The sequence below is a fragment of the Ahaetulla prasina genome, chromosome 15 (genome assembly GCF_028640845.1).
Source record: "Ahaetulla prasina isolate Xishuangbanna chromosome 15, ASM2864084v1, whole genome shotgun sequence".
NCBI lineage: Eukaryota > Metazoa > Chordata > Lepidosauria > Squamata > Colubridae > Ahaetulla > Ahaetulla prasina.
In genome coordinates, this window is record NC_080553.1 from 15,180,185 (window position 1) to 15,191,985 (window position 11,801).

Here is an 11,801-nt window from a genome sequence, read left to right on the forward strand (position 1 = left end):
TCAAAAACAGGCCGAAAACGCCTCAAAAACGGGCCGAAAACGCCTCAAAAATGGGCCGAAAATGCCTCAAAAACGGCCTGACAAAGCCTCAAAAACGGGACAAAAATGCCTCAAAAACAGCCCCAAAAAGCCTCAAAAACAGGCCAAAAAAATCCTAGAAAACGAGTTGAAAAAAGGCCTGAAAACGGGACATGCGGAGGCCAAAAAACGGCCGGCAGGTGGGCAGAGCTTCGGCAATGTTCGATCTATAAAACGCACAGACATTTTCACCCCCTTTTGGGAGACAAAAAAGGGCATTTTGTAGTCCAAAAAATATGATATAAAGAAGTTGCTTTCGATGGGCTGCTTCGAGGTTTTATTGCCTTACAACCTCTCTATTTCTCACCCACTCCTCACCCCCAGGAGCTGCTCAATTTAAACATCAGCAAAGGAAAGTTACATATTAATGAGGATTAATTCTCTTTTAACAGGCATCGGGACACCTGCTAAGGACGAAAGCATACATATAGTAAATTCTTGTTATTGCTATAAAATTGCCGCGAGCCGCGAATTGGCAAATACTGAACTGTCACTCCTAGGAAAATATACGGCTTGCTTTCTACAAATCTCCACTCACAACATTTTTCGTCAGCTGGCCAATGCAACAACCTTATTTTAATTGTGTTTCTGTTTAAAGAAACCCTATTTAACTTGTGTGTGTGTGTTTCTTGTTAATAAAGTCCTGAGGGAAAAGAGTTTTAATCATTGGAAGCGTTATTATTATTATTTTTTTTTAAATCTTCCTTTTAATGACCGTTTTAACCAGCGAGATCGCTGAGGGAAGGCACAAATATGTAGAGTCATCATCATCATCTTTTAATGACCCCATAATCCTTTAGCGGGGTAGAATCTTGGCAATTGAATGGAGCGGAGTGTTTACTGGCCGGATGCCCTTCCTGTCCCCAGTGCGGAGTTTTATTCGGCAGATATATTCTCACTGTGCCCAGAGAGAGAGAGAAATAATTGCCTCTACCTAGGATCGAACTCACAGCCTCCTGATTGCGAGGCGAGAACTCCCCTTTGAGGCCACCGCACCGCTCTGCAGAAATACGCAGCGCGATGGCTCAAAACTCACACCGCTCAGAATGTTTGCAAATAACTGTACAAGTGGGAGTAAGAACTAGTGGTTGGAAGGCTTCCAGTTCTGAGGTGACCAACGTTCAGCAGCCAAGCACCGGAGACAAAATCCAGTTTCATATTTACGACAGTTGCAGTCTCCCGGGAGGGGGAGAGTGTCACGTGATCCCATTTTGCGACCTTCGGATGAGCAACAGGAAAGCCTGATTCGTTTAACGACCGTGTTATTAACGGCGGTGATTCACTGAGCAACTGTGACCACAAAGGCTGTAAAATGGGGCAAAGCTCACTGCCTCGCTTAGCGGCAGAAATGTTGGGCTCAATTGTCCTCATAACTTGAGGATTACTTGTAATTGCCTCCAGAGGTGGGAGCTTGGACCTTCTGCAGGCCTTCCTCAGGTGCTATCCTGGCCCCTTGAGGCATTTTGTACACTCAAGGTGAAGATGTTCACAATTTCTTGTACCAAAAGAGATACAGATACAGATACAGAATAACAGAGCTGGAAGGGACCTTGTAGGTCATCTAGTCCAACCCCCCACCCAAGCAGGAGACCGTACACCATTTCTGACAGATGCATGATACACCCCCTGGGGCTCCTTTGCCCCCAATCAGCCCTCTTAAAGAAAAGCCCCCTGGCTGCTTTTACAAGACCCCCCCCACCTCCATAGCATAAAACAACCCAGCATCCGTCAGGAAACTAAAGTAGCACTCTGCCCATGCTCAGAAGCATGTTCTTTGCAGAATGCATGCCTGGTAAGTGATTATTATTTTCCTCCCAGATTTCTGGAAGATAGATTTTTTTTGTTGTTGTTGATATACGCCTCTGAATTTTAGCTTGACAGTTTTACATTGGAATATTCCGCTTTTATCATTAGTGGTTTATATTTTATGGGGAGCAGGCTAACGCCTGTGATGGGGTGGCTGACAAACGTACGGAAATAAATCCACAAAAGAATAGATTTCTACTCCCATGGCCCTTCCCAAGGGCAGAAGTTGGCTGGGTCCCTGATTAGGTTGGATCCGGAAATGGAACTTCATCATAAACCACCATTCGAAGGCCAGAGAGAAACCAGCGGCATTCAGAAATGCTAAAACTTCGGAAGAAAGTGCAGGATGAATAGCCAGTTCCCGGCAATGAATTTTACGGAGTTTTGTTTTTATTTTATTTAGTTTGTCGGACATGTGCAAGATAGCTGGTAGCACGTATAAACATGGACATGAACAAGGAATGGATACCAATAAATGGGGACAGTAGGACAGGGACGGTAGGCACGCTGGTGCGCTTATGCGCGCCCACTTTATGGACCTCTTAGGAACGGGGTGAGGAGAGGAGAGAAGAAAATAGGTAGAATGAAAGAAGGGAGGAAGAGGAATGAGAAGAAGAAAGGATTGCTGTGAAAAGGAAAAAAATGAACTGGAAGAAAGGCAACCCCGAATATATTTGAATATATTAGGATAAAAATTGAAACCGTTAAAGAAAAGAATGAAAGAGAATGCATACCAATCAAAGTGGAGAAATTAGAATTTGAGGGCAAAAGAAGATGTGACTTAGTGAAATGAGCAAGGAAATATTAGGATATGAATAAAAATTATGAGAAAAGAATATGTTGGCAAACATTGTAACTAAGTAGAATATATTTGAATATATTGAATTGTATAAGACTTGATATGGCCAATACTCTGTTCATAAATCATGTATGTGTGTAAGGGGTGGAAATTGAAAAAAATCAATAAAAACCTGTTCAAAAAAAAAAAAGGAATGGGGTGAGGTCCACGGTAGACAATTTAAGGTTGTAGTTGTGGGGGTTTGAGGATGTAACAACCGAGTCAGGTAGAGCATTCCAGGCGTTGGCCGCTCTGTCGTTGACGTCGTATTTTCTGCAATCGAGTTTGGAGCGGTTCACTTTGGGTTTGTATCGATTGTTTGCCCGTGTATTGTTGAGGTTGAAGCCGAAGTAGTCGTTGACAGGTGGGACAGTGTAGCGAGTAATTTTGTGTACTATACTTGGGTCAGACCGTAGGCGGCGTAGTTTCAGGTTGTCCAAGCCCAAAATTTTGAGCCTGGTGGCATAAGGGATTCTGTTGTGAGCAGAGGAGTGGAGGACTCTTCTCGTGAAATACCCCTGGACCCGTTCCATTGTATTAATGTCCGATATCCAGTGTGAATTCCAGGCAGATGAGCTGTATTCAAGAATTGGTCTGGCAAAGGTCATAAGTACATGCCAGTTGCTAAGTGTTGTGTCTTGCCCGCTCTCACAGCAGCCGGGGCCTTCTTATCTGCTCCCGAATACGGAGGAGTGTATGCCTTCCGGCCCCAGTCCTGGCTCCATGCCCAGACAAGCTGAAGAGGAGGGGGCACCTCCCGGTCCCAGCCCTGGCTCCATGCCCAAGCAGGCTGCAGAGGAGGGAGCACCCCCCGGCCCCAGCCCTGGCTCCATGCCCAGGCAAACGGAGCAGCTAGACCCCTCCCCCTCCTCCACAGCATGTGAGCCTGAGGAAAGTTTATTTCCAACAGCTGCTGATTGGAGTGACCCTCGCATCAGAAGACTGGATAGGCGGAGGCAACAGAAGGAAGGAGGGGCACCTCCCGGTCCCAGCCCTGGCTCCATGCCCAAGCAGGCTGCAGAGGAGGGAGCACCCCCCGGCCCCAGCCCTGGCTCCATGCCCAGGCAAACGGAGCAGCTAGACCCCTCCCCCTCCTCCACAGCATGTGAGCCTGAGGAAAGTTTATTTCCAACAGCTGCTGATTGGAGTGACCCTCGCATCAGAAGACTGGATAGGCGGAGGCAACAGAAGGAAGGGAGGGGCAGGCCTTAATGAGTGCTGAGTCATGGAGCCACACCCCATGGCCTATATAAAGGATCTGCTTTCTGGCAGTCTCTGAGTCAGGCAAAGTCGAACTTATCTTGCTGAAGTCACTTTCTGGTCTCCTGCCTGCTCTGAGGACTTTGCTAGGACTTTGGGCAGAGCTGCAGAGGCAAGCCTGATTCGGATTTCCCTGACCCGGCCGTCAGCGGAGGAGTGGGACACGACACTAAGCTTCTGAATTTCGCTTACATGGCTATGGAGATGCTGCAACGGTTATAAGTCATTTTTCCCCCCAGTGTCATCGCAACGGTCATTAAACAAATGATGGTTAGTCAAGGATTACTTTTAATAGGTGCAGGACCATGGAGAGCTCCAGAGATACACCGTAACACCGATTGAGGGCTTCAGATCAAACTCTGATCTTTTGGATCCATCTGAAAAGTCGGGTTTGGTCTGGATACTTGGAAACTGGGTTCAGAAACCAGATTGGAGAAGACTTTTGATAAACCGTCAAATTGTCTGTTGTGGCTTGTGGTCATGGCAGGGAAAGGATACTGCAAAATCTCCATTCCCTCTCCACTCCTGGGGGAAGGATATCGCGAAATCTCCATTCCCACCCCAGTCTGGGGCCAGCCAGAGGTGGTATTTGCTAGTTCTCCGAACTACTCAAAATTTCCGCTACCGGTTCTCCAAACTGCTCAAAATTTCCGCTACCGGTTCGTCAGAACCTGCTGGATTTCGCCCCTGGTCCAAATAGCGGGTTGCCTTGAAAAGCGAACTCACTTCTAATTTTTATTTTTAGTACCGTAAAAAAAAAAAAAAAATCAGGAGTATGATATCAGGGGAGAAGTTGGCCCAAAATAGAAGCCACACACACACACCAAATTTTGCAGCACACCACAGTTTTTCTCAGGCAAAAGCCACGCTTGGCTTGGACGTGTCTCTGTTATTATGCTATACCCATCGATCATAGCGAAGTTCAAATAAATAAGACGGCATCAACCAAGCGTCAACACGCAGAACCTTTGCCTGTTATCGATTGCGGTTCCTTCCGTGATAGAATTTTGCTATTTTCATTTCTTTTCACGGAAATAAGACGAAAGCTGCCCGCTCAGAATCTCCCAGGGCTACAACGCTATAAAGGACGTACAAGCGAGCAAATAAATAAAATTGATAACCGTGGAAATGGAAAAGAAAAAAAAAAGGACTACAGAGCCTCTAAAATATTCTCAAACAGCGCGGATGCTAACGTTGTTAACTTTTTAGGTGGACCGGGCCCAGAAACAGACTTCAGAAACATGGCAGGTAGTCCTCGACTTACAACGGTTCATTTAGTGACCGTTTGAAGTTACGACGATGCGGGAAAAAGCGACCTGTGACCGTTTTTTTTGCACTTACGGCCGTGGTCACGCGATCCAAATTCAGAGGCTTAGCAACTGGCATGTACTTACGCCAGCTGCAGTGTCCCTGGGTCATGTGGTCCCCTTTTGCGACCTTGGGATAAGCGAAATCCACGGGGAAGTCAGATTCACTTAACGACCCCCCAGTCCTCACTTAACGACCACCTCAATTCACTTAACCCCGGTGGCAAGAAAGGTCGTAAGGTGGGGCCAAAGTCACTTAACAACCGTCTTGCTTGGGCAACGGGAATTTTTGGCCCCTCTCATCGTAGGTCGAGGACTACCGCGTAAGTCGTTTTCGTCATAAATCGAGGACTACCTGTAATCCCATTTCCCAGGCAGCCTGCCCGCCCATCAGATTGACAGGGGTCTGGTTTTTCGGAACAGGAACAATAGGGATAAAAATAAATAAATAAATAAATAAATAATCGATGTGTAGAAATGAATTGCGTGAGGGTGCAAAGCAGCTGAACTGCTTGGTAATTTATGGAAGGGACCCTGAGTTTTGTGTGAAGAAATAAAGGGTATGATTTATTCCCTTTTTTATTATAAATGCCGTTGAGCAGTTCTGTCCCTGGACTGTAAGAGTGGAACATTGTGCTCTTGTCTATCGGGTACATTTTAACAGCAACACACACACACACACACACACACACACACACACAAAAGAAAAGAAAAAAAGGCCATGCATAATCCATTGGCTTGGTTTTCCCATAAATCTTGGGGGCCGCTGCATCTATTCTTTTAAATACCCTGTCATTTCTGTGAATTGTTTCCCAGCATCGGTGGGCTGCGTGCTTGGATGGAAGGGATGGAAGAAAAAGGGGTTAGCCCCAAGAGATGGGCGTGGGCCCCTGTCCCCCACCCACCCCCAACCCATCACTCTCCAGATGTGGGAGGAGGTTTCCCTTAATTCCCAACCGCTGGGACCGTATCTGAGGATAGGGAAGAGCTGTGAGACATCCTGAGTTGCGCAGATGGGATAGGTAGCCGTAGGGAGGATGGGGAGGAGAAAGAAATCCTATTCTTTTTGACGTTCTCCGACTCTCCTTCTCCTCCTCCTTCTCCTTCTGCTTCTCTTCTTTCGCTTCTTGTCCTCCTTCTCCTCTTCTTTCTGCTTCTCCTCCATCTCCTTCTCGTTATCCTCCTCCTTCTTCTTCTCCTCGTCCTCCTCCTCCATTGGCTTCTCCACCTCCACCTCCTTCTCCTTCTCGTCCTCCTCCTCCTCCTCCTTCTGCTTCTCCTTCTTGTTCTCATTCTTCTCCTCCTCCTCCACCTCCTCCTCCTCCTCCTCCTATTTCTCCTCCTCCTCTTTCTGCTTCTCCTCCTCCTGCTTCTCCTCCATCTCCTTCTCCTTCTCGTCGTCCTCCTCCTTCTCATCGTCCTTCTGCTTCTCCTTCTTGTCCTTGTCCTCTTCCTCCTCCTCCTCCTCCTTCTGTTTCTCCTCCATCTCCTTCTCGTCGTCCTTCTGCTTCTCCTCCTCCTCCCTCTCTTTCCCCTCCCCAAAGCAGCTGTGGAGAAGCCAGAAACGACCTCTTACACCAGACATCGAAATTGATTGCTTTTGCAGAAGCTTTTAAGAATTTGGAACTCAGCCAGGTACTAAAGACTGCTTTCACCAGCAAAGGTCCCTCACTCCGAATGCGGAGCCCATATAGAAGAGGAAGAAGCAATCTTTGCCATTTCACACGTCCAGCCTTTTGCTCTGGCACCACCAAGCCCATAAGCCTGGGCCTCTGGGCCCTAACCCCATCTGCTTGCAATCCCTAGCCAGGGGGAAGGTCCGAGCTCTACCGTTCCTGTCCTAATGTTCCCTTTGATAGTATCCAATTTCATATAGTTATTACATACTTATGATTATATATATGCTTTATATAGTATAGTTATTTCATGCTTATGCTTATATATACTGTTGTGACAAATAAAATAAAATAAAATAAAATGGTTCTGCTACCGAGCTAGACTCCTTCACGTAGTTTTCTTCAGAGCACCAATAGAGAAAAGTTCTCCTTGTCTTCTTCAAATGTAATTAGGAACGACATCCCTGGTTATTTGTAAAATAATAATAATAATAATAATGTAGGCGAGATATAAGGACGACACGTGCAGATCATCCTTGACTTTACCAAGGAGTTCTCTGCCCGGTTGCTGGGTGAGTGTGGCCATGGTAGGTGGGGGGGGGCATTTTTACCCTCCTTGGGCTCCAGAGGCTTTCCTTGAGCCTCCGGGAGGGTGAAAACGGACTCCCCAGGCTCCGGAGGAACTTTGGAGGCCAGAAACAGCACTGTCCAAAGACGTCTCTGTGGTCATGTGGCTGGCATGACTCAATGCCAAAGGCGCAAGGAGCGCTGTTCCCTTCCCACCAAAGGCGGTTCCTATTTTTCTACTTGCATTTTTTTTACGTGCTTTCAAACTGCTAGGTTGGCAGAAGCTGGGACAAGTCACGGGAGCTCACCCCATTAAGTGGCAGGGCTAGGGATTCGAACCGCTGAGCTGCCGACCTTTCGATCGACAAGCTCAGCGTCTTACCCACTAAGCCACCTTTGGTGAACTGACATCGCCCAATTTGACAAACAACACGGTCGCGCTCTCTTATGAAGCTCAAAAACACCACCCAGACCAATATAAAATAATTTCTGCGTTGTTTCCCCCCCAACTCCCACCCACCCCTGACAATAAAATGAAAATGAGAAACCCTTCCGCCAAGGGGAGAGAGAGAAAAAAACCCCCTCTATATTAAACTCCAAACCTCTCTTGTGGAAAGTGAAGATGGATCTAACCCAGTCTTACTCAGTTCAAACCATTTGAAGAGGCACACAGATTAGCTCCCATGATCCTCCACATGGCTGGGGAATTCTGGGAATTGAAGTCCATCTGTTATGGCCCACCGGCGGCCAATGGAGCTGGCAGCAGAATCGGACAGTGAGGAGGTTGGGAAGGAACATGGGCCAGTCCTGGGGGCTGGGGAAAGCTCGGACGAGGGCTCTGCGTTGGAGGCAGAGCGGGAGCTAGACAGCAGCAAGGCAGAGGAACAGCTGGAGCCCGTTCCCAGTGTGCGCATGCGCAGAGCAGCCAGAAGACAAGAACAACTAAGAAAGCAGGGTCGACTTGGGAGTAAAGCCACGCCTTGGAGGTGATTGGCCCCTCCCATAGGAAACAGAAGAGGAGCGACCACCTAGCCAAGCCCACTCAGCCACCAAAATTTTCTCGCAGACCACCAATGGTCCAGCTGGTGACCGCTGGACTAGATCCCCACAAGATCCCTTCCAACTCTATTAATCTGCATCTATCTGTATCTAAGTCGCTTGTAACCAAGAAGAAGGTAGGAAAGGGATTGGCCTTTTCTGAGAAGATTGCTGTTAGACGCACCTGAATCCATCTCTCGTGACCTCGTTCTAATAATAATAATAATAATAATAATAATAATAACAACAACAACAACAACAACAACAACAACAACAACAACAACTGGCCACCTTACTGGGATCTGCTCGCATAATTCGCCGATACATTACGCAGTCCTAAACGCTTGGGAAGTGTTCGACTAGCGATCTGTGATACGAAATCCGGCATAGTTATCTCGTTTGCTGTGTATACTGTCATTTTGTGTAAATAAAATAATAATAGTACGTTTCGGTTTTCGACAACTGTGATATCTGGTGTGTCGTGTTCCAAGTGACAATCTGTCTGTAGTTCTTGTGGGACTTTCGAATACAGACGGATCGTCACTTGGAACACAACACACCAGATATCACAGTTGTGGAAAACCGAAATGTACAATTTATTGACATCGTGGTACCAGGAGATGCCAGAGTCGAAGATAAAGAACTGTTCTGTCCTCCCTCGCCTCCGTCCGAATGATGGCTTAATTAGCCGTCATTATCAGCTCTGGCAGCAGAATAGCCAGCGTCTGCCAAGAGCCTCCGTTATCTTCCACAACGCTGGTGAGTCACCAAGAAACAAACTTCAGCTCTTAATCAATGGATTTGCCTGTTACAAAGAGACGCAGCAGCTCTGGCTGCCTTTTATATCCTGTGGGGTGTGGCTCCATGACTCAGCACTTCCTGGGCCTGCCCCACCCTTGCTTCTGTTGTTCCCTCCTCTCCTGCCTACGAAACCAAGCCTGATTGCCGTCAGCTGGGTCTGCAGGCGTGGCCTGGTGGGGGGGAAGAGTCAGGGGATGGAGGCCTTGTTATCTTTTCCACCTGGCCTGTTTCTGGCTCCTGGAGCTGAGCCAGGGAAGCCGGTGCTCCCGAGGTAAGTCCTGACGGCCCTTCCCCCTCACTGTCCAAGTCACTTTCTGGCAGCAGGCCCAGCTCGGGGGGCGCAGACACAACAAGAACTGGGAAAAAAACCACGAAATATCGTGACCTGGCCATCCAAACTACACGCCTATGGATGAAACACGTAACAGTGATACCCATTGTCATCAGGGCACTTGGTACCATATTCAAAAATTTTATAAGATACATCAACAGATTGCAGCTTCCTGCAATAACACCAGCAGAACTGCAAAAAACTGCGCTACTTGGAACATCGTACATCTTAAGAAGGTACTTGATCGATACCTACGACGCTGGCAGCCACCTGTATCAACCATCAGCACCAGTCAGTGCGATTTGTGATGTATTTTTGAATGTTCAGTTGACCGAGTTTCATGTTTAATGAATAAAGTAAATAATAATAATAATAAAATTTGAGAAGATCTAGAGACAGACTTAACAAACAAACTCCGATCAGCAGTTTTGTTTTTGTGGGTGGTTTTTTTTTTTTCTCCAGTTTTAACAATTGATTCATCGTGGCACAACGATACATTCATGGCGAGAAAGCATGGGAAGTGTGTGATGGTTTCTTTTATCTGGCCACAGTTAGTACATGAACCAACCGCTCGCAAGGTTCGACGCCAGTATACAGAGTCAAATGAGAAATAAGGCACAATAGCTAGTTTCGTCGGTTTGAAATGGTTCAATGTTTCACCCACTTGGGACGGGCAGCCCAGAAGACAGGAGTGGGGGGCGATCCAAATTCTCCGTCGCGTGATCAAAGCCTCCGGTGACGCAAAACCGGCTTAAGCCAGGTGACGCGACGTCGGGCTTGAAGATGGCGGAACAAATGGTTTCGGGGGGGAGCGGCTACCGCCCCCTGGGATCTTTTATATACAATGCTGCAACTTTCCTCAACCCGGTTCGGAGGTCCAGAGGCATGGACCTCAAAAGCTCTCGGCCTTCCTCAGCCAGCAGGAAAAAAACAACAACGGTTGGGTCGAAGGGGGTCCAGATCGTGGGAGGATTCTCCAAGTTGAGGAAGGTTGGCTTCTGCTGATGTTGCAAATTGAAGGTAGAAGGCTCAGCCAGAAGTGGAGGCGCTGAGATCTTCAGGAACAGAGCCCACCCTCCCCACACCACTTGACCACTTCAGAAGTTCTCCACAACTCGTGTGACCTACCGTGGAAAATCCACCAGCAATGAAGAAGAAAGGGTCCACTAAGTCAACCCCTGAGTGGACCAGTCTTCTTCTCCTCCTCCAACTCCTCCTCCTTTCCTCCAACTTCTTCTCCTCCTCCTCCTCCTGCAACTCCTCCTGCAACTCCTCCTGCAACTCCTGCAACTCCTCCTGCAACTTCTCCTCCTCCTTCTCCTCCTTCTGCAACTCCTCCAACTCCTCCAACTCCACCGGCAACTCCTTCTATAACTCCTCCTCCTCCTCCAACTTCTCCAACTCCTCCTGCAACTTCTCCAACTCCCTCCAACTCCTCCTCCTTCTCCTCCTCCAACTTCTCAAACTCCTCCTCCTCGAACTCCTCCTCCAACTCCTCCTCCTCTTGCAACTCCTCCTTCAACTCCTCCTCCTTTTCCTTCCTCCTCCTCCTCCTCTTCCTCCTCCCAAGCCAACATTTCTGGTGCCTTCCATCCAAACAACCTCAGATCGACATTCAACAACTCCTGCAACTTCTCCAACTCCTCCAACTCCTCCAACTCCTTCTCCTCCTCCAACTTCTCCTCCAACTCCTGCTCCTCCTCCTCCAACTCCTGCTCCTCCTCCTCCAACTCCTCCTCCTGCAACTCCTTCTACAACTCCTCCTCCAACTCCTCCTCCTTTTCCTCCTCCTCCTCCTCCTCCAACTCCTCCTCCAACTTCTCGAACTCCTCCCAAGCCAACATTTCTGGTGCCTTCCATCCAAATAACCCCAGATTGACATTCAACAACTCCTCCTGCAACTTCTCCAACTCCCTCCAACTCCTCCTCCTTCTCCTCCTCCAACTTCTCCTCCAACTCCTGCTCCTTCTCCTCCAACTCCAACTCCTCCTTTAACTCCTCCTCCTCCTTTTCCTTCCTCCTCTTCCTCCTCCAATTCCTCCTCCTCCTCCTTTTCCTCCCCCCAAGCCAACATTTCTGGTGCCTTCAATCCAAACAACCCCAGATCGACATTCAACAGGCTCCAGTAAACTCCCTCGTTCCCACCCCACCCCCCATCC